General features: G+C 42.0%; 1 long non-coding RNA gene across 1 annotated transcript in view; it reads right to left on the bottom strand.

The window, feature by feature from the left end:
* Positions 1 to 23,961, bottom strand: part of LOC116482669 (uncharacterized) — a 91,279-nt gene that overhangs the window by 11,412 nt on the left and 55,906 nt on the right. The window contains exon 2 of the long non-coding RNA XR_004251950.2: positions 3,147 to 3,296. This is a non-coding gene — a long non-coding RNA (uncharacterized LOC116482669). The remainder of the gene's footprint in view (positions 1 to 3,146; positions 3,297 to 23,961) is intronic.

Genomic DNA, 23,961 nt, shown 5'->3' with positions numbered 1-23,961 from the left:
TAAATCATGGGGAGATGTGCTCTGTTATAAGGGTTTGTGATAAGGGACTAATTTTCTTAATTACCATATTTTGCAAGAATCAATATTTAAGGCAAAACTAGAAATGCCTTTGTTCTCAAGATATTGGGATATCAGGACACTTCCAAGTCTGGGTCTGTTTAGCAAAATTTATCAATATATTCCCTTAACCGTAAACATCTAGAGGCTAGAAATACCTCAGTTTCTGGCAAGGCAGCCCAGCAAGTCCCAGCCTCATTTTCCTAGCCCTCACTCAAGATAGTCACTCTGGTTTGAATGCCTCTGACACCCCTAATCAAAAAGGAAGAGACTGCTGATGATGCCTTTAGGACAAAGGCACAGAATTGGAAGGAATCTGCAGAGAGGAGCTGCTAGCCCCTACCTTCTCTCCCGCAGAAAGATGTGCTCAGGTCAGAGAAGGATGTTTATGGGTATCAAGGGGAGATGAGGCATGAGAGAGATAGAGACAGACAGAGAGAGAGAGAGAGAGAGAGAGAGAAACAAATAGAAAATTATTATAAAGCTATGGTTAGAAATTCCATGGCTCGACGGACCAGGCAGCCACACAAGTGAGTAAAGTAGGCGGTAGGATCCATGGCAAAATGGAGATGTCATGCTCTAAAGGGGCTGTACCTACTCACAGCCCCAATCAGGTGTGGCCAGGTACTTATCCCACGTACTAGGATGTACTAGGACTGGTTTTAAGAAAATCTAAGCTTTTGAATTTTAAAGAATAATCATAAAAGCTACCACTTGTTAAGCACTCAAGGCTGAGGGCAGAGCGTGCAGAATCTATTTGGGAATAAGAGGAAGATCAGAAGTGAGTGGAGACAGAAACGAGCTATGAAGAGTAGCAAACAAACAGAAAATCACATCCATGGAGACAGCAGTGGAAGGGAGGGAGGTGACCATCTGCAGTGGCACCTGGCAGGGAGGTGGAGACCCAGGATGGACAAGGAAAGGCTGGTGAACATAGTGTGCAGGATGGCTTCGGTGACCTCCCAGGGACTAATTTCAGCAGAGGGACAGAGATGAAAGACAGACTACAAGGAGCGGGGAAGTGGGTGGGTGGAAAAAAGCAGATGCAGCAGGTGTGCACTACTCATTTCAAAAGTTTGGCAAAACTCCTAAGAATTCTGAGTTTTGTATTCCATCCCCATTAGTACCATTAGTTTCAGTGGCTACTTTCAATTAGTTCTCCACTCAGGCATCTGCAGCCTTTTCCTTCCCACTGTTCAAGCCTATTATCAGAAAGAAGAAAGGAAGCAACTCAGTTGGGATCATCTTTTTCAATGTTCACCAAAGAAAGAAAATCAGCAAAACTGCTGAGTTTATTCTAAGCACAGCAGTGTAGAGTCCAACCACCAAAGTTAGTTCTGCCTGAATCTATAATGGGGGAGGTAGAGGTGAAACTGTCATTCTTCAGTGCAAATTTCTTCAGATTTACCTGTAGGTGGGGAAACTGCCAGGCCTCCCTTAGGACTGCATTCTTTTGGTGACAGCCATTCCTCCAAGATGCAAGACCCCTCTTACGCAAGACTTTGGCTCGAGGTCTCCCTCTTGGTCTTCCTGAAACTTGCTAGGAACTGCAGTGCAGCCTGAGACTCCTGCCCAACCCCTCTCCTGTCCTTCTCTCATTCACAGGTGTCAGAGTGGCACAGCCATTTGAGACCGCTAGCAGTTGCTTCCCCATCACAGGTGTGTGTGTCACAGGTGGTGTGACCACCACCAACACTGACTTCTAAAATATTAATCCAACTGCCTTTTTTTTTTTTTTGAGATAGAATCTCGCTCTGTCACCCAGGCTAGAGTGCAGTGGCACTATCTCAGCTCACTGCAACCTCTGCCTCCCAGATTCAAGCAATTCTCCCACCTCAGCCTCCCTAGTAGCTGGGACTACAGGCGCGTGCAACCATGCCCAGCTAATTTTTGTATTTTTAGTAGAGACGGGGTTTCACCATGTTGGCCAGGCTGGTCTTGAACTCCTGACCACATGATCCACCCGCCTCAACCTCCCAAAGTGCTGGGATTACAGGCCTGAGCCACTGCACCCAGCCCCCGACCCTTTTAAGGGAAACAATTGTATTTCTAGTTTAACATTCTGATGTAGTACAGGCTTCTGCAACTGAGCACTTGTAAATGCATTATATTTAGTTGTAATGCCATTTGGGGCACTAGGTATGGTGCATCATATGAAAAGAGGCCTTACATTATAGAGTCCAAAGGATAGTGCAAACATGTTCTAGTTTCCTGATCCTTCCATAGAGACTCCAACCTGGACACACACGTGGGCATTCCCTTTCTTCCCAGTCTTCTTCCCTGACCTCACAATCATGATTATTTGAGCTCTTTTTTCACCCTAGGGCTCCTGGCTGCATCCCAGAAGTGTGTGTGGCATCTTCAGGTTCTGAGCAATCACTCTAGGCTCAGTTCTGGAGAGGAAGTGGCAGGCACTGAGCTGAAGAAAGCCTTACTTTCTTCGGATTTTTCAGACTTGAGCTTTAAGAGGACAAACAGCCCCTCCTCTAGCTAAATTTGCCAGCTTTAACTCTGATATGCTTTTATGCAACCCTACCAAAGATTTTTTTCCATCTTTTTATTAACCTTTCCAAACATTCCCAGGAGGTCTGCCTGGAGTGATGGAGGTAGGGGGAAAGGCAGAAAAAAAACAGAAAACAAACCCATCTCATCACAAGTATAAAGCTCTAAGCATCGGGAGATAATGAACTAAAGTTATATAATTTATTTAAATATTCTTCCACCTGAGAGAGAGCTTAAGACCCGTAAGAGTCTTTTCTGAACTATACGGAGGGGAGTGGGAGAAAAGATGTTCTGATTTAATTCCTACATTATAATGAAAGCAATTGTCCTGTGTGCATCATTATTTTTCCATTATCTTAATGCATCAGTTAATGAAAATTTTCAGAGTCCATTCACATGGCTACAGTAGCTGAGAAGTTAGATTGCATCCTCCACCCTGTGGGTACAGATGCAGCTGCCCTGCACATGGGTTGTCCTTCCACACATCAAAATCTCACCAGTGCTAACCATAAGTTGGGCTGCATATGCCAGCCTAAGGGTACAAAGCAGCTTCCATTTCATCCAGATGGATTTCTCTCCCCCATTACCTTCCATTTGCGGCATCACTGCAGAGATAGCCCATTCAGAAGGTACCCTCTGTGTGGATGATAGCAGATTCATAGCTCTTGGGCACCACAGGCACTCAGGGACCCCAGACACTTCAGGCATGACACACAACTTTGGGACATTAACTTCCTCTGTATGAGAAGACACAATATTTTTAATGTGTAAAGAATTCAGACTTTATCCACCGCCTGCATATAACAATTTCAGAATTGCCAGCTTTGCTTTTTCTGTACTTCCCCCTCTTTTCCTTATTTCTGAGGGCTGAAAGGGCAAAAGCTTATGCAAAGCCTGATGAGAAAAGAGATGGGAGAGAAGAATGTATTTCCCAGGCAGCTTCATGGGGAGCGGGAGGATGAAACTGGTCAAATGGGTCATGACAGGAAAACAAGACACTAAGGTGGCAGGGACAAGACCATCTGGATGAGAGAGAGTATACTCATGGCATAGGAGTGAGAAATCTCGACTAATTGGGGGTGGCAGAGAACAGAACAAGAGAAGTTATAAAGATTTGGTGTAGATTTTGCTCTTGGATCCCCCATGAATTTTTGAGAAAGACCTAAATAAAATTAAATCCCCTTCATGGGTTGCAGTTCTTCAAATGTGATACTCTTCTGAAACTGGCCCACTGGGTCTTAGCTTTATGGGCAAGATATTTTGTTTCTTGGCCACTCTGTGCCCATCTACCATCCAAGCACCAGGACAGATGTGAAGGGGCAACAATATAGAATTACAGGCTTTCAAAGGATGAAGTCACATTAGAGATAATCGAGTCTAGCCTCATATTTAATTCAGGAAACTTCCTAGTGCTCCTTTGCCTCATCTCTGGTTAAAGGATTCCAATAATATGAATTTCAGGTCCGATGTAGAGGCAGTCACATTGTAAAGCTCATGCCTTGAAGTCAGAAGGTGTGGTTTCCAGACATTTACAATGGTTAAACTCCTGTTCCCTGAGTGTCAGGTCTGTTACCTGGAAAAGGGTCACAACAGTCCCTTTCTAGAATGTCAATAAGGGGAATAAAGAACAGAATGGATGCAGATATGCTCCAGAAAGAACAATGCAGATTCTAATCATGAGTACAGCCTCCTGACTCAGTGGCCTGGATTGAGTCTACATGTTGACCAAATATCTGGTCAGTTTAGTGAGGTCCAGTGTGGAAACAGCCATAAAATAAGTGATCTACTGGAGTTTTGGTTTTAAAGCTCTGGTGATGTGCTAATACCCAGCTATGTTCAATTAACAGTGGGAAAGCATGTTCAAAAGACTATCTACACCACATGGATAGAGAACCTTGGAAAACCAACATTTTTCCAATCAAAATTGTTTCATTCGTAGAACTTTTTAGTAGCTATTTCAAATATCCTTTCATTTAATGAGCTTGGTGTCTGAAGAAGAATATATCATAGGAAATGGGATGGGAGTCTTAGAAAATCTGACACTAAAGTAGAAAAAAAAAATGAAAGAAAAATATTCCAAAATAAGAGTGGAGGAATTCGAGGAGGGCTTATTTTTCCCACGTGTTGAAAATTCTCTACAATAATGCTATAATACCTTAAAAATAACAATCGTGTTATAACAATATTAAGCACAATGTAACGGGTAGCTTTATGTATGTTCTTAGGTTATTTCACCTTTCACTACTTCAGCTTCTTTATCTTCAGAGCAAGGGGATTCAAATAGATGCTACGTAAGGACCTTTCTTACAACAACTCTATTGTGTGAAAATTTCACTTACATGCAATAGATGTCACCCCATTCAAAAATCTTTCAGCTTCACAGTAGATTATTTTTCCGTAGGAAAAACACATCTTTTGTTAACAATTATATGCATCTTTCCTCAGAAATAATAAATGCAAGAATGACAGATGTTTTGCGTCTCGGAAATTTTTCACTAATACAAGAGCAAATAATACAAGAATGATAGACATTTTGCATTTCGGAAATCTTTGACTAATACAAGGGCTATGACACTGTGACTTTGGCCACGAGAGGATGGGTGTTATGCATCACATTTACACCTGGTTTACCCAATGAAAACTGGTGAGTCTCAGACGAGTTAGTGCCCTTTGAGTCCATCCCTTTTGTGGTGCATAAGCCTCACCGCCATTCGCTGCATACACAACCTGAGTGCTCACCTGTCCCAGGGCAGCTACCATTGCTTGAGTTGACTGCCTAGCCCAATAAGCCATTATGTAGACAAGAATGTGGTGGATATTCACAGCAGTGCCTTTGAAATTTGCATGCTCCTTAAAATCAAGCTACATCTCATATGCAAAATATAAAATTAAAAGAAATTCATGAATGCAAACGCTACTGGGTCTAATTTTAAAGTATAATTTAAATAAAATAGAGTACTCACTACACATTGGAAAGGAAGAATTTTAAGAAAAATCGATATGAGTATTTAAAATGTTGGATTTTTGCTGGGTGACACAGTGATAAAAATCCAATATTTGGTGCCAGACAGACTAACTTTCTAGGTTCGATGCTAAGTACTTAGCACCTCTGAGTTTCAGTCACTTCATTGGTAGCATGGGCGTGTGGTAGGTTCCTTTCTCCTTCCTTGGATAACCTGAGTTATCTTTAATTCTGTGGTATAGTTTATAAAATGTTGGAAATACTTTATACCTATCCACCTTTCCTTTCAAAGTTTCTTGGTACATGTGATAGCAATACATCTCCATCTCACTGTGCCCTCCTTGCCTATTGATGAAAGGAACTGGGAAGAAAGGCTACAGTTTCTTATCATTATGATTACTAATTTGCTAAAGCATTAAATTAATAGCAGATCCCAGGTCCTAATCCTCCAGTTCCATAAAGGGATAAAGGCATGTCTATTCTACCACCAGCTATTTATGCTGTTGCCTTGTTGCTTCTTGAAAATGAAGCTATTTCTTATATGCATAAATAACCCACTTTTTAAATTTTTATTTTTTGATGAGTCTCGCTTTGTCACCCAGGCTGGAGTGCAGTGGTACAATCTTGGCTCACTGCAACCTCCGCCTCCCAGGTTGAAGCGATTCTTCTGCCTCAGCCTCCCGAGTAGCTGGGATTACAGTTACGCACCACCACGCCTGACTAATTTTTGTATTTTAGGTAGAGATGGGGTTTCACCGTGTTGGCCAGGCTGGTCATGAACCCCTGACCTCAAGTGATCCACCTGCCTCAGCCTCCCAAAGTGCTGGGATTGCAGGTGTGAGCCACTGTGCCCGGCCAATAACCCACTTTTGAGACTGGATTTTTATAGATGCACATGCAAGACTATGCAGCATAATTTAATACATATTGTCTTATTGTGGGGATAGGAAAAACAAAATATATATTTGTAAAATTCTACAGTAAAAATGCAGTGCTAGCACTCAGATCTTCATAAATGATAGCATCTGTCGCCATCACTGCTTGTTGCCTCTCCAGCAGCTGTCCCCGCCTATACTCCCCTGCTGGTGGAAACTGGATCAATGACAAACAGAAGCTCAAAAGGTTAGAAGCTCACTTTCCGGTTGCTCTTGAGCCACTGGCAGCCACGGCACCTAGTTTTATTCAGAGACATCAGTGGAAATACCTTGGGGGATTTTCTTGGAAAGATTTTCCTCCTGGAGAGATACGGGCTAGAGTTCCACCCCGTCTCGCTTTTGGACTTTTGGAAAACTCAGAAAATAGCGGAGGCAACAACCTGGTATCCAGGCATAACTGAGTTACTGAACCAACCCCAATAATCAACTGCTTCTGAACTTATTATTTGGAAGGAAAAATAGCCCTTATTGCTTAAACTGCTTTTAGTCTGCTTTTGGGTACTCTACTCCTTGCAGTTGAAAACATCCCTCCGACTGCCTCTCCCACTGTTCCACTCTGGCTCTGAGCCTGCCTACCTCTTGCTTTTGTCCTGGTGTGATCTCTGGCACACCCAAGTGTACTGCCAGAAAAAAATGACACAAAGTTGGCCTTTTCTCAATCCCTTTGAATGCACTGCTCCCACGTGTCCTGATGAGAGACATGAGGCCCTGAAATCAAATTCCCTTACCAGCCTCAGGGAAAGGGACTGAAAACAGCAGAGCAGGAAGGAGGGGCAGGCACAGGTGGGTTGGTGACACTGAAGTGGCCTAGGCAGCTATCACATGCCCTGGAGGAGCCACAGGGCACACGAGCTGCCCCCTGACCCCAGCAGGAACCACAGGCTGTGAGCTGCAGCCCCTCTAGTCCCAGAGGTGACCTTTACAGGCTAAGGCTGAGTTGTCCAATTGTCTGAATTCTAAGAGATGGTGGCTGAGAGAAATGCCATTGGCAATTGCCATCCACAGGGCTGCAGAGAGATGGCGGAAGTTTCAGGGAGCCCCTGTAGCAGGGAGAAGCAATTCTACAGCCTCTGCCTTGATGAATGACACTCTGTAGGGCACTACAGAAACACTGGCAAGGGTTCCATGAAGGATTGGGCTACTAAGGAACTGCTGAGTTGCCAGCTGAGGCACCCTGCTGCTCAAATGTCCCCAGCTCTCTGCATCCTCCTCTCATGATTCACCCTTGATATCTGTGCAGTAGAGAAGGAACTTATTTCTCTGTTATATTCACCCCTCACTGTAGATGGAAAATGGCTTCCCCTCACCAGGAGACTCTCTCTAGAGAGTTGAAGCCCCCAAATCTAGAGTTGATCCAACTGTGAAGGACCCAAAGTTCCAGTCCCACCTTCAGATGGCAAGCAGTAGATGCTGCCTGGGCAAACAAAGATGCTTATGCCTGCAGAGATCAGCAGGCAAGTCCCATGCAGGTAAATCACAGACTGGCTACTTTCACTAAGAAGTGAAGCTCTTCAAACTTTGGGCAGCAGAGCAGGATGCTTTGTTTATGAACATTGGCAATCTCGAGTTTTCTGAAAAACTTGGAATGGCTCACAAGCCTTCAGTAAATTCCAGTTTCTCCAATTCTTTGTGCTCAAGTGACTGACACAGCACAAAATGAAACGGAAATGTAGCAAGAGATGGTCGAGTTGGTGACAACCGGTTGATATCACTAACTTGTCTATTGATGTCACTAATATCAAACCATGGCTAAGTTTCCCCAGAGCTGTGCCCATGTAAGCATTGCAGTAATAACCATAACAGCAAATATGATGGGATGTGCCAGAGACCAGGCTCATGTGCTTGTCGCCGTTTAATCCTCATGACCCTATGCAATAAGAATTTCTTTTTTTTTTTTTTTTTTTTTTGAGACAGAGTCTCGCTTTATTGCCCAGGCTGGAGTGCAGTGGCGCAATCTTAGCTCACTTCAACCTCTGCCTCCCAAGTTCAAGCAATTATCCTGCCTCAGCCTCCAGAGTAGCTGGGATTACAGGTGTCCACCACCATGCCTGGCTAATTTTTTTGTATTTTTAGTAGAGATGGGGTTTCATCATTTTGGCCAGGCTGGTTTCAAACTCCTGATCTGAAGTGATCCACCCACCTCGGCCTCCCAAAGTGCTGGGATTACAGGCATGAGCCACCATGCCTGGCCAGGAATTTACTTTCTGTGTAGCCTTGGCAAGTTACTTATTCCCTTGAAGCTGATAAGTAACAGAGCCAGGACTCAAATGTGTGTCTGTTGGAGTCCAGGACCTGGGCTTTAGACCACGGTGCTATCCCATGTCCTCTGAACTGGCCCTGGGAAGCCCCACCTTGCTCCACTCATCCTCACAGTGTCTTTCCCCTGACATGTTGCTTTTAGGAAGGTGGCTAATTAATAGGCTCCATTATTTTTCAGGTGATTTGAAAGGGCAGTTGCAGACCAATTAAAGGTCAGCAAGTTCATGGAAGCCAGGGCGACTCAACAGTGACTTGCAATGGTGCAGCATGAGAGCATCTGTCTAGCAGTGGAGTGGCTCCAGGGCCAAGCTCACACTGCTGCTGGCTCTGCCCTCCTGTTTCTATGGTATACAGCAGACTGGCATTACACTTGCCCAATAAAACAGGGCCATTCCTAATTAATATCCCAACAACTCTTTACTTAGAGTGTGTGTGTTATATGTGTTATAGGGTGTGTGAGTGTAGTTAGAGAGTATGTGTGCGTATTCCGTGGTATTATAGCATAAATGATTTGCATCATATAAATGAAAGGGAACATAACTATTCTTCTGAACACAGTGATTCCTTATGGCATCCCATCACTGGCAAGAATTATGCTTTAAGGGCTAATCTATAGCCTCTAAGTCAATAAAGCCACGTAAATTAAGCCTACATCACAAAGCTTTTTTTCCTGATACCAACCTTCATGGCTGGCCACAGACTATAGAATTGGATTCTGGCTAAGAGGACACTTAAAACTCAAGTCATAAACCTTCCCAGAAAAGGAAATTTGATTCGAGAATTTAAAAATCAGTTGTGAATACTTTTAATAAGTAAAACAAGACACCTGAAGGCCTAATATGTACTACCTTAGTCTTTGTCAGGGCAGCTTTCCAAGCTTGCAAAAGAACATGTGAGAATTTTAGAAATAACCCTGGAATCAAACTGAACTTTCTAGGCTTGAACTACTTTTAAGGGGAGGGCTGTGTGTACGTGTGTGTGTACCTGTGTATGTGCCTGTGTGTGTGTGCCTACATGTGTGTGCCTGTGTGCACCTGTGTGTGCCTGTGTGAGTGTGCCTCTGTGTGTGTGTGTGTTGGGGACGGTACTAACAGCCTGCACTAACTCCAGGCTGTTAGTGCAGAGAGAATTTTCAAGTAAATTTAATTTTCTTTTGTGTGCTGCCTTACAGAAAAGACCCATGTAAATGAAACATTTTGAAGATCCAAGTGCTTACTTAAAAAAAATACAATAAAACAACTTTAAAGGAGCCTATGAGACCAAACCTTTTGTAACTCAATAGTTTGACTAGGAATTCCTATTCCTTCTGCATTTGAGCACCACAAGCCAATTATTTATCATAAAACTTTCTAGGTTGTCCTCAGTATACAAGTTGAGAAAGCATGTCACAAAACACACATGAGCACTTAAAACCTTTAAAAACAGCCACCTTATTCTGTCTTTCCTTTTGATTAAACACCATCAACATAACTGCATTTTACTTAACTAAGACAAAAGATGTGAAAACTCCATTTACTAAGCGAGAGAGCAATCTACTCTAAATCATTAGCAATTATAAAGAGTACACATATTTCATTATGAGAGATTGACTATACATTTATTTTCTAACCCATCCATTAGTGAGAAATATGGGCCGCACATATTAGTGGTTGTGTTGGACAAATGATTTATATTTAAAATCTCATTTTCACTTCTCAGAAGCACTTTGGAAGTAAATGTTCTGTTTATGCTGAGAACTGTGCATGGTTTGCACCTCCTATGACTGCTTCAGGCAGCTTCGCCAGGCTGAGCTAGCACAGGAACCATGTGCTATGTACACTTGAAACACTCCAGGTTTCCTCCCTATGCAGACAACAACAGCCATGGGAACTTCCCTCTCCTCTGTATCAACAGAAGTAGAGTGGAAAGCAGAACCCAGCTGTTATGGGTCAAACTGTGTCCCCCAAGAATTCATATGTGGAAGCCTTAATGCCCAGGACCTTGAAATGTAACTGTATTTGGTGATAGGGTCTTTAAAGAGGCGATTAAGTTAAAATGAGGCCTTTAGGGTGAGCTCTGATCCACTCAGACTCGTGTCCTTAAGTGAAAATGAAATTTGGACACAAAAGGAGGTACGAAGGATTTGTGTACACAGGGCAACAACCATATGAGGACACAGCAAAAAGGCGGCCGTCTACAAGCCACAGAGAGGGGCCTCGGAGGAAACCAACCCTGCCAACACCTTGATCTTGGACTTCTAGCCTCTAGAGTGACGAGAAAGTTAATTTTTGTGGTTTAAGTCACCCAGTCTGTGGCACTTTATGGCCACCCTGGCAAAGTAAGACATCAGCTTACTTATCCATTGGGCAAAGATAGATCTAGCATTATGCTGATGATTCGTAAAACATGGCAAGCCTTGGAGGTTTAATGTCAGCTTTGCCCCCATTCCAGTAAAGGAGAGCCATCTTCTGTGAGTAACGATTTCACCAAGAACTTTTCTTAAAATTTTGAGAGATGTCTGACCCATGTGATTATAGTAAATGACCAAGTCTTCAATTAATAATGCTAGCAACAATCATCACCAGGATTTATTGGATGCTTATGATGTGCCAGGCTCTGTACTGCACATTCTATCTGTGTTATCTGGTCCTCATCATTCCAATCATATTAGGCTGATATCATTGTTAATCCAGCTTTACAGAAAAGGATTCTATCTTGCCCATGGTTACATAACCAGGAAGCCCAACTTGGACCCAGGTAGCTTGTCTCTCGAGCTTACGGTTTTAACCTCTAAGCTATATTCACTGGTGATGTCAGTGGCCTTACAATGCAAACATTTGAAAATGAAGTGATACCCTTATTTTTTCCTCCAAACAAGTGACTATGATGATAGGGGACCACATTCTCTTCTGAGCAGGGTCTGCTTTCTCTCTACTCTTCTATCTTGCCCACCTTCCAGAGTTTATCCACCTCCTGCAGGAAGCCTTCTGGCCCTATCCTATCTGATATGGTTTGGCTGTGTCCCCACCGAAATCTCATCTTGAATTGTAACTCCCACAATTCCCATGTGTTGTGTGAAGAACATGGTGGGATGTAATTGAATCATGGGAGTAGGGCTTTCCCGTGCTGTTCTCATGATAGTAAGTCTCACGAGATCTGATGGTTTTAAAAATGGGAGATTCCCTGCACAAGCTCTCTTTGCCTGCCACCATCCACCTAAGATGTGACATGCTCTTCTTGCCTTCCACTATGATTATGAGGCCTCCCCAGCCATGTGGAACTGTAGGTCTATTAAACCCCTTTCTTTTGTAAATTGCCCAGTCTCAGACAGTGTGAAAACATACTAATACACCATCCAAAGGGCTCCTTCACTCCTACATTGCTTATTGATGAAACTCTTCATTTGGTACTTGGTATAAACTGACCTTATGTTCTCATGCACATTTGTCATGTCTTACCAACTTTTATTCAATAAATGGATGTCAGTATTAAGTGACAGACATTCTAGGAGGTCACCTTCTGTGGCTTTCATTTGTTAGAAGGAGGTTGCTTGGTAGAGGTCAATGTGGGATGATAAGCTGGTTCATCTGACGATGACCATAGGAGATCACCTGAGGTTACCTGGACAAGGATCTGGATGACCAGGGGCTCCCCTCTTCCCCAGTAGAACATAGGAGGTTGAACAGCCTGTAAACAGCCAGCCTCTAAACTCAGACTGCCAGGGCCTGAGTGGGTGAGCATGTCCCTCAAGGGCAAAGCTGCTGTCACTCTTGCTGTATATGGAGGGACCCACCGTTAGTGTCAGATGAACAAATCGGTTTTCTCTCACATGCCAACTAGGACCAGTCACATAGAGGTTTGCATTGAGAAACTTACAGTCTGAGATGCAGGAAAAGGGTTATCCAGAATCACTTAGAAGCACTTTTTAAAAATAAGAGTGCTTAGGCCCCCCCAACCCAGACTGATTGAATTAGAAACTCCTGGGGGAGCTGCCCAGGTGGTTCTAGCATACAGACAGAGAGCTGGAGAGAACCCCAGCCCTCATGGTGATCACACCTGGGGAGTGAATTGGTTGGTTCTGTGAAGTGAGAGCCACACAGTAGGTCATCAGTATCAGTTCCTATCCCCCTTCTTTTGTAGCCCCCCTAGTTATCTACTAGGCACATAATAGGGGCTGAGTAAATACTGCGGGTTAACGGACATGTCAGCTCAAATAAGAGCAGAGCTTTGCCACCATGGGCAAGCAGAATACCCTGGGGGAGTAGAGTGACCAACTTATTGATTTTAAAACTGAAAGTCCCAGGCAAATCAGAGTGGTTGGTCATCCTACTGGAAGAAGAAGTGAGGTTCCTGCAACATCTCTGCCTCCCACCTAAAAGCACTGAGATTCAAAACTGGGAGACCCTCAAACTCAGCTGGGGTGAGGGCTGTCGACATTCCTAGCTGCCACTTCACTGTGACCTAGGACATCCACCCGAGGGGAAGATAAGCTATGTCTCCAGCAGTAAGAGGAGTTAGGCATGTTAGCGCCAGCTGAGATGGGTAAAAAAAAAAACCCAGGGGAAAACCCGCCACCCAGACCTCAATATTAAATTTGACTTGTACCTCCTATCTGCGAAAGCTACTGCCTGATTGTAGAGGTGTCACATATATGGTTTTGTTTTGTTGTGTTTTGGCAATGAATTTATATTGGAGTCACCCAAGACTCCTCTGACGCTCTGCATGGGGACATGCCTTCAAGTGCCGTTTTACAGACATGATCAGTTATTTTCAGCAATGGGTAAGAATTTCAGAAGACAATTTTGGCAGCTACAAAGGGGCGACTGGGGAAATTTAAATATATATATGGACAATGATATTCATTCAGGTGTGATCACGGTGGCATTGGTTAGATAGAAAAATGTCCTTATTTTTTAGAGGTACATACTGAAATTTTTAGGGATATGTTGTCTGTAGTTTATAATGATTCAGAGAAGAAAATTGGTAAATATCAAGACAAAAACAAACCACAGTAACCGGGGATTTGTATGTAGAAGGTGGTTTCCCCAACTCCACATGGTGGAATATGATGAGATGATGAAAGTTTTTTTTTTTTTATGGAGTCTTGCTCTGTCGCCAGGCTGGAGTGCAGTGGCACGATCTTGGCTTACTGCAATCTCCACCTCCTGGGTTCAAGTGATTCCCCTGCCTCAGCCTCCCAAGTAGCTGGGGCTACAGGTGTGCACCACCATGCCCGGCTAATTTTTTGTATTTTAGTAGAGACGGGGTTTCACCATGTTGGCCAGGATGGTCTTGATCTCCTGACTTCATCATCTGCCCACTTCAGCCTCCCAAAGTGCTGGGATTACAGGCGTGACCCACCGCGCCTGGCCAGTGAAAGTTCTTAATGATGATGTTGGTCAGTGAAGAGATGATTAGTGTTCACCCCATTTATTGTTAGATGATAAGAAAATGTGTAATTCTTTTTATCTTATTTTACTTTAAGTTCCGGGATACATGTGCAGAAACATGCAGGTTTGTTACATAGGTATACGTGTGCCATGGTGGTTTGCTGCACCTATTAACCTATCATCTAGGCTCCCTCCCCATCCCCCCCCCACACCCTGCAACAGGTCCCATGTGTGTTGTTCCCCTCAAAAATGGGTGATTCTTAATGTTCCTAATCTCTCATCCAAAAAAATGGTTTTAATGCTCAAGTCTTTGCAATTTTTTGAAGCCTGAAGATTTCTAAGGCCGGCCTGCTGCAAGAAGTGCATTTGAGCGATCACAGGTTGGGGAGCTAGAGGGAGCTGGGCCCCCACACTATTGTTATGGCTGTGGGACCTTAAGCAGGTGGCAGAACTTCATGGAAACTCAGGCTCTCTCCTTGCAAAGCTGTGATGGGACCACATGAAATGCTATGGATGCAGAGCTGGCCTGAGACAGGTTAGATAATCAATGAATGGAAGATTCTCTTGCGGGGATGGAGGAAGGGAAAGGAAATGTAATGTTTTTTTTTTTTTTCAATGTAAAGCAAACAAAGAGACCTGACTACCAAGTTTAGTACCAACCTTCCACGCCTGTGGGATAGATCTATTAACACACTGAATTAATAGTTACTGGAACCCAAAGCTGTCCCAGGAACTATGCATCACAGGAAGTAGCCCTGTGACATTTACATTATAAAAATTATTTCTTAAAGTTAAATCGACATAGGCAGATTTCTATTATTAGTTAGCCCAACCTGGATTTCTATACAAAGGATCTTGGCTCACTGCAACCTCTGCCTCCCAGGTTCAAATGATTCTCCTGCCTCAGCCTCCCAAGTAGCTGGGATTACAGGTGCCTGCCACTGTGCCTGGCTAATTTTTGTATTTTTAGTAGAGACCGGGTTTCACCATGTTGGCCAGGTGTGTGAATAAGCCAGCCCTCTGGGCAGGGGAAAAGCCCTGCTTTGCAGCATTTGCTAATTTCCATGGTATAAATACTCCCATTGTGGCCAATTTCAAGCTACAAACTAGGTGACGTTGAACACAAACTTGGGAGAAATATGCACCATGGGGTTGGTACAATCAGTTCCAGGACACCACTGGGCTGGAACTCAGCTTCCTGCACATGCATGAGAAAGCAGCTCCCTGGGGTCCTCTGGGAAGCAGCTGGAGACTCTCAGAGGGGGGTCAGTTTCCAGCAATAAGGCACCTAGCATCATGCCCAATGTGTGTTTCCCTCCCCAATCTTGTTCCAAAATACCAGTCACTTTTTTTTTTTTTGAGTTGGAATTTCGCTCTTGTTGCCCAGGCTGGAGTGCAATGGCATGATCTCGGCTCACTGCAACCTCCAACTCCCAGATTCAAGCAATTCTCCTGCCTCAGCCTCCCAAGTAGTTAGGATTACAGGCACCCACCACCATGTCCAGCTAATTTTTTGTATTTTTATTAGAGACAGAGTTTCATCATGTTGACCAGGCTGGTCTTGAACTCCTGACCTCAGGTGATTCCACACCTCGGCTTCCCAAAGTGCTGGGATTACAAGCACCAGTCACCTCCTTGAATTAGGCAGCAAAACCAGACAATTCCTGGGCAACTAGCCTTTGGTTACTCTAATGTTTCCTCATCATGTGAGGTCATGTAAAAAGCCGTTCTACTCACTGCAAGTCCCTGACTACCCTACCAATGGAGGAATGTGGATTGATGAAGTGTTTGGTCACAGCTGAAATACAACCTCTTGGAGCTTCTTTGGAAAATATATAATAAGAGAAATGATGGATCGACATTAAATAAAGAATATTGTATAATAGTTCACAATCCTATGATAATAGTTCATAGGAATATAAAATGACATGTTGAAATTGGAAAAGTCTGATTCTTAATGTCTGCACCTGTACAGTCCAGTATAGCAGCCACTCACATGTGGCTGTTAAACAACTGAAATGTGACTAGAACACATTGAGAGGTGCTATAATATACACACCGTGTCTCGAGTGTTTAGTAAATTTAAAAATGTAAAATATATCAGTAAGTTTTATAATGATTACATTTTGAAATATATTTTTGCTATATTGGATGAAATAAAACTAAATCATTTAATTTCACTTGCTTCTTTTTACTTTTTAAATTTTAAAATTTACATTTTAAATTGCATGTGTGACTTACATTCTGTCTCTATTGATAGCACAATACTAGATACTATTGGACACCCCTTAATTTAAACAACAGGAGCTACATTTATTAGGTTTTACTATGTGTCCAACACCAAATGAAACTATGTATATAATTTTATTTAATCCTTTCAACTTTTTGATAGGACTCATTATCCCTGTGTTATAAAGGAGAAAACTGAAGGTCAGAGAAGTAACTTATCCATGTTCGCACAGGGAGTCTTAATTCAAATCAGTCTTTGGCTCAAAAGTCTGTGCTGTGATGCTTTTTGCTAAAGCAAATGAAGGATTTCCTAATCTCTAATAGACATATAGGTTAATGGGAAAGACAATTTGTTAGCAGTCTGTTTGTTTTGGTAACTATATTTTGATAGGATTGCAAATGTAGAGAAAAATTGTAAGAATAGTACAAGGAACTCACATGTACATGGTCCAGATTCACTATCTATCTATAGGCTAGGGATAAAGAGAGAGAAAAAGAGGATTTTTCCCCTCAAACCATTTGGGAGTAAGTTGCAGACATCAGGTCCATATACTCCAAGTACTGATGTGTGTGTGCTTCCTAAGAACAAAGACATTCTCTTATTTAGTCACAATCCAATGATCAAAATTAGGAATTTTAACAGTGATATAATACTATTTCCCAATGATAGTCTGTATTCAGATTTCATCAATTGTCCCAATAATGTCCTTTTCAGCTACTTTCCCATCTTGGTTCAGAGTCCAGTCCAGGATAATGCATTACATTTAGTTGTCACGTCTCCTCAATCTCCTTTAATCTAGAACAGTTCCTCAGCTTGGTGTGCTGCTTGACTCTGATATTTTTAAAGAATGCAACCCATTATTTTGTAGAATTGTTCTTTAGTATAGTTTATTTGGAATTCCCTTAGGATCAGAATCAGGTTTTGCACTTTCAGCAAGAATATTACAAAGTGTTCCTGGTCTCACTCAGCACATATTTGCTAGCTGCTTTGAAATATTGTTTATGAGACTTTAGTATAAAAGAAATAAGTCTTTCAAAAACATTTCTAGATTTGAAATTCATCCAAATATTCCTGTGCAAAACAAGTGTAAATCTTAGGGGTAAAATATAGATAATGATAAATATGGATTATAATTATAATATGGCTATATTTTCATATTTTCCTGACCCTGTATAGAAAACAATTATTTTTAATTCAGTCTAGCAATTTGAAAGATTAGAATATATGAGTTGGCGATGGGTAGATAGGAAAAGAGAGTGAGTATAAGGTCATTTAACCACTAAAGATGGTTTAATTTCAAGGCACCTGTTTAGAGTAAAATAATTTCTTTGTTCTCCTTTCTCTTTCTTTTCACTTCAATTCATATGATAAGTGCTTTGATTAGAGTCATCAAACTGCCATTGCCAGATCCACTGCTGTGCTGCAAGATGATGGTGTTTGTTCAGAGTTAGCAGCAAACTCTTATAATCTCATTTCATTCAAATGATGTTTTTATTGCAAGATGTAACACCAGCAACCTAAACTGTCTCTCACAGTCTCATATTTTTCTTGTTTAAGAAACAGCTGTCAAAAGGATCTGTGTGAGCTGAGCAACTGACAAATTACAAGCAAATTATATTTTTAATCAATCACTTGCCTAAAGTCATGGAAGCTAATATGTGGTTTATAGTTATCCAGCTATAACGCCATTTAGAAACCTTTTCTTTCATATAGGCCATCTAGTAATTTTTATGGTTTTCTTCTTATCCTGTGGCCAAAAAAAAGGATGTCTAAGACAAATGCACTTTAAATATATAGACTGAAAGGAAATGGATAGAAAAAGATACACCATGCAAAATGTGAGCTTAATAAACATGATGTGGTGTGGCTATATTAATACCGGTCAAAATAAATTTCAAGGCAAGGACAATGAATAGAGATAAAGCACATTTGGTAATGACAAAAGGGTCAATTCATCAGAATACATGACAACAAAAGATGTATGTGACCTTCAAAATATACAAAATATATAGAGAAATTCAAAATCCACAAAGAAAAAAATGACAGTGTTAAAGAGAGAAATAGAAGTAATTGGAGATTTTAACACCTCTTGTTCAATAATTGACAGAAAAAAATAGGACAAAAAGATGGGTAAGGATATAGAAGATTTGACTATCAACTAACTTGACCCAATTGGCATTTACTGAACAGTGGTAGAATGCACATTCACTTTTTAAGAACATACAGAATGTTCACCGAGAGGCCATATGCTAGGTTCTAAAATGTCTCAATAAATTTCAAAATGTTGAAATCTTTAAAAGCTTATTTAGAACCATAAAATTAAATTAGAAATCAATAACAATAAAGTATCTAGGAAGTCTCCAAGGGCTTAAAAATTAAACTACACCCTTGTAAAAAATGCACAGGTCGCCGGGCACGGTGGCTCACGCTTGTAATCCCAGCACTTTGGGAGGCCGAGGCGGGTGGATCACGAGGTCAGGAGATCGAGACCACAGTGAAACCCAGTCTCTACTAAAAATACAAAAAAATTAGCCGGGCGTGGTGGCGGGCGCCTCTAGTCCCAGCTACTCGGAGAGGCTGAGGCAGGAGAATGGTGTGAACCCGGGAGGCAGAGCTTGCAGTGAGCCAAGATTGCGCCACTGCACTCCAGCCTGGGCGACAGAGCGAGACTCCGTCTCAAAAAAAAAAAAAAAAAAAAAATGCACAGGTCAAAGAGGAAATTACAAGCAGTAAGAAAATATTTTATACAGAAAAATGATTTTAAAACACATCAAAAATTCAGATTCTGCTAAAGCACTGACTTAAGAGAGATGTATAGCTTTGAAACCACCTTTGCAAAATTATGATAGAAAGAAAAATCTGACATGGCTGATTCCATCTCACTTCTAACCTCACAGACTAGCTGTTTTTGCTAATTCCTGGGCATGGGCCAAGCTAACTTTGGGAGAAATTTGGTTTATTTTTAAATAACAATAGCCCTTCCCCAAAACTAAACTGATCTTATAAAGCTAATGAAAGGTCATCAGGTTAGGAAAATGAGAGGGGCTGGAATTCTGCTAAAATGTAAGGTAGGCAAACAATTACAGCCATTTTTCCGGAGGTCACAAGATTTGCAACTTCCCCAATTACTCCTGCAGATAACATTACTATTGTAGAACCCAAGATTGGGTTTTTGAAGTGTCTTTTCAGGGTTTTGCACTTCTAACAACCAGATGGCCCCATTTGGACCTGTGACTCAACCAGTTCTGTGGCCCCACCTAGAAGCCGACTCAGATCATGAGGACCGTATTTCATACCACTATCATTGCATCCCCAACCAATTAGCAGCACCCATACCCTAGCCCCCTGCCCACCAAACTGTCTTTGAAAAACCCCTAACCTCCAAGCCTTCAGTGAGATTGAGTAATAACTTCCTCTCTCACCTGGTGTGGCTAGTCTCATATTAATTAAACTCTTTTTTTATGGCAATGCCTTGAGTCTCTGTGAATTGATTTTGTTTGTGCAGTGGGCAGGAAGAACCCGTCGGTCAGTTACAGATTTAAATCTGAAATCTTTGACTTGAAATATTTCTTCTTTTAAAATATGTTTTCACATTATGAAACTGGGAAAACATGGGTGAATTAAACTCAAGTTTAAGGGAAGAAAGAAAGATAAGCAGAAATCAAAGAAGTAGAAAACAGATAAATAATAGAGAAAATTAGCAAGGACAATAGTTACTTTTGTGAATAAAATGGTAACATTGATAACTCCACAACAAGACTTCACTTGAGGGTTGATCAGAGAATCTGAGCCAATATGAGAGATATAGAATACAGTAGGAATCTGACCTCATGCAATTGGGCTGTAAACCAAAAATAAAATTCTAAGCCTCTCAGCCAACTAATGGATGTTCCTCTTGGCCAAGGTAAACCTGAAAAACTATTTAATGCAAAGATGGAAAGGAGTGGGAGTCAGACATGCCTCATCGTAACCTCTTCCCTGTGGAATTCAGGCACAACTGATAAGCATTAACATTAAAACAGATTCTAAGACTGAGAGAACAAACTGTTTGTAGCAATAAGATACCAATTCCAACCTGACTCTAGTATAGTATTGCATGACAGGTAGCAGGCCCTGAAAGAAATCAGTCTTTTGTCCCAAAATATACTTATTTGATGTATTTTGAAATGGTCTTGCAAAGCTATCTCTTGTGGGGGAAATTTACATTCTATAGACAATCCCCTTTTCTTTCCAGGTCTTTTTCTGATCCTAAAGAGGTTGGCTGAGAGTCCAGCACCTTTTAAGGGTCTGGATGGAAAACATTTGCCATCTATTGCCTCTAAGGGTGGCCACCTATGAGACTTCATCTACATAATAAGAACCCTGATTTCCACAACCCTTTATCTTAACCCAAACACCCCTTTCTATTGATTCCAGGTCTTCAGATAACAAATTGCCAATCAGAAAATCTTTGAATCCACCTATGACCTGAAAGCCCTCCCACTTTGAGTTGCCTGCCTTTCCAAACTAATGAACACCTCACATGTCTGTAACTTCTGTCCCTCTAAAATGTATAAAATCAAACTGTAAAACAACCAGTTGGGGGACATGTTTTCGGGACCTCCTGGGGCTGTGTCACAAGCCTTGGTCACTCATATTTGGCTCAGAATAAACCTCCTTAAATATTTTACAGAGTTTGACTCCTTTGTTGACAGGGGTAACTGGTTAAACAGTCTGTGAAACAAGTGCTTCGGTATCCAAAGCCTACAGAGCCATCAGTCAGGAACAAAACCTGGACTAGAAGTGGGAGAAACCCAGGACAAACTGGAGCCTAGGAGGACCCACTAGGATTCAGGGGCACAAGCTGGAACTTGCATGGGCCTTTCACTGCCTCTGAGCGTCCAACTTCAGCGTCTCAAGTGAGCTGCTGGTGCTCTTGTTGTGCAGCTGCATAGGTGGCTCAACCAGGGTTGAGAAAAGCTGAAGGCAGAAGCCCAGAAATGAGGGGAGCTGTAGGCCTGGCTCTTGCCCCCACATATATGATGAACCATCAAAGAACTAGCAATGTGCAGGAGCTCAGCCATGCCTTCCCCTACATCCACTGGCTGCTACTTTATTCTGCTGTGAACCCCGAAAATCTGAAACAGGTCTCAGTTAATTTTGAAAGTTTATTTTGCCAAGGTTGAAGGCACATGCCCGTGACACAGACTCAGGAGGTCCTCACGGCATGTGCCCAAGGTGGTCAGAGCACAGTTTGGTTTCATACATTTTAGGGAGACATGAGACATCAATCAACGTATGTAAGATGAACACTGGTTCTGTCTGGAAAGGTGGGACAAGTGCAAGTGGAGAGGGGGTTTCTAGGCCGTAGGTCGATAAGAAAGAAATGGTTGCATTCTTTTGAGTTTCTGATTAGCCTCTCCAAAGGAGGCAATCAGATACGTATTATCTCAGTGAGCAGAGGGGTGACTTTGAATAGAATGGGAGGCAGGATTGCCCTAAGCAGTTCCCTGCTTGACTTTTCCCTTCAACTTAGTGATTTGGGGGCCCCAAGATATTTTCCTTTCACATTGTCTTGCACATCTCATGTAAATTTCTCTTGGGGACAACCCTGACTCAGAACCAGAGAAGGGAATTCTGAGAAAGGTAGTTTTTGCTTTAGCATGTTGACACAATACCTATCCACACTGATTGAGAAAACAAAGAAAATACAAATTACCAAAATCAGGATTGAAAGAGGTGATATCACTATAGATTTTATAAACATTTATAAAAAACAAGCCCTGGCTCATTCATTGCTCACCTTCAGAATTTCCTGGTTGTGTGTGCTCCTGGGAGAAAGAAAGTTTACATTAAAAAAGAAAAAGACATCTAATTACCTATCCTTCTTGTTTCCTTGCTGAGTTAAATATACCTATGTATTAAAGCAAAAATTTAAACAATCGATCAATTAGAGTACTAGGATGTACTTTGCTAAAGGATTCTTCAGGCAGTAGAACATGGACATGTTTCATGGTAGATTATTATTTCACTGACAAGCTCAAGGACAAGAACAATGAAATTTAAAATCATTAGCCTCTGCGCATTAAAGATTGGTGAGAAATGAGGATAACATTTCAGAAATGAAAATTATATGCCCACAATACTTTCAAGCAGAATTAAACACAATCTTAAGACCCACTTATTGCCGGAAGTGAACATTCTTTGCACATGCTCCGGCTCCCTTGTCTCCTTACAATACAGGTTCTTTGCCTTTTGTAGTCAGGATTAAAGGACATAACATCCCTCACTATGCAGAGCATTGTGCAAATAGTGATCATGAGAAAGGAGCCTGTGAATTGGGTTTCTGCTTTATTTGCCCATACAAAGAGAACAGAGCCTGCAAGAGTAGCTTTCCAATTGTCTCATTATTTGTCATACAACTCAGCACACGCTGGAAGACAATCACAAGGTGGGCACACAAAGATTTGAGCGAGGTCCTGTTACTCAAAGCTCCCCTTTGCCTCTATCTCTATCGCCAATGAGGAAATGTATCTGATCAATTAAATCACACTAGCATACAGAGGTGCCTTCTCAGATCAGAGTCTTTCTAAAAAGATATCTGGAGCCGAGCATGGTGGTTCATGCCTGTAATCCCAGCACTTTGGGAGGCCAAGGTGGGTGGATCATGAGGTCGGGAGTTCAAGACCAGCCTGGCCAACATGGTGAAACCTGGTCTCTACTAAAAATACAAAAATTAGCCAGGCACAGTGGCAGGAACCTGTAATCCCAGCTACTTGGGAGGCTGAGGCAGGAGAATCGTTTGAACCTGGGAGGTAGAGGTTGCAGTGAGCCAAGATCGTACCACTGCACTCTAGCCTGGGCAACAGAGCAAGACTCTGTCTCAAAAAATAAAAATAAAAAAAGATACCTGGAGAAATCAACTACAGTATGGATTTATAATGGTAGGATTTCAAGCACTGGTGAGTTTGAGTTAGAAGAGATTTGGCTACTGTGGGAGGAATTTTTAGACTCTGCATGAATCCTTTCTCCCTCTCTCTTCTTCCTTCATTGTTTCGTGGGTATCTAGAAAGTGCCAACTACCTCGTAAGCAGGTGGGTTAATGCCTGCCTTGACTGGATGTTTGATCTCATTAGCCGACAGTTTCCTTGTTCATCATTTCCAACAGCACCATTGTTTATGACCCCAGATAGACCTGGGATGCTAGTTACCAGCCTGATCATGCCCACTGTCACATTTCATGTCTTCTGTCAGAATTTATGATGTAGCATCCTTTGGAGATCACTAAAAACATTTCCAGAGGAAAGAGCTTCTGTGAAGCCACTGAATCATAAAACCATCTCCCAGAGAGGAGTATTTCTCATGGATCAGAAGCTATCTGGAAGAGCAACTTGCAGGAAGGAAGAGTTAAATGAGACAGTCAGTTGCGCAAACACTTGAGTGAGAAAGCAGTGAGAGCGATTTGATGAGCTTTTTCTTCCCCTAAAATTAATTACAATTTTAAAGGCTGGCAGCTTGATTTTATATTGCAACTTTCTTCAATTAAATCTACATTTTTTCTATCTTACTTCATGTCATCTCACTAATTGGTTTCAGCATCTACTTGTGCTACCACCAAACTGTCTTTGCTTAAAAGAAGCTGTTTTACTAAAAGAGAATTAAAAATGT

This window comes from Hylobates moloch, unplaced genomic scaffold (genome assembly GCF_009828535.3).
Source record: "Hylobates moloch isolate HMO894 unplaced genomic scaffold, HMol_V3 SCAFFOLD_3, whole genome shotgun sequence".
NCBI classification, from domain to species: domain Eukaryota; kingdom Metazoa; phylum Chordata; class Mammalia; order Primates; family Hylobatidae; genus Hylobates; species Hylobates moloch.
The sequence above is the reverse complement of the archived record's forward strand: the minus strand, read 5'-3'. Positions and strand labels throughout refer to the sequence as shown.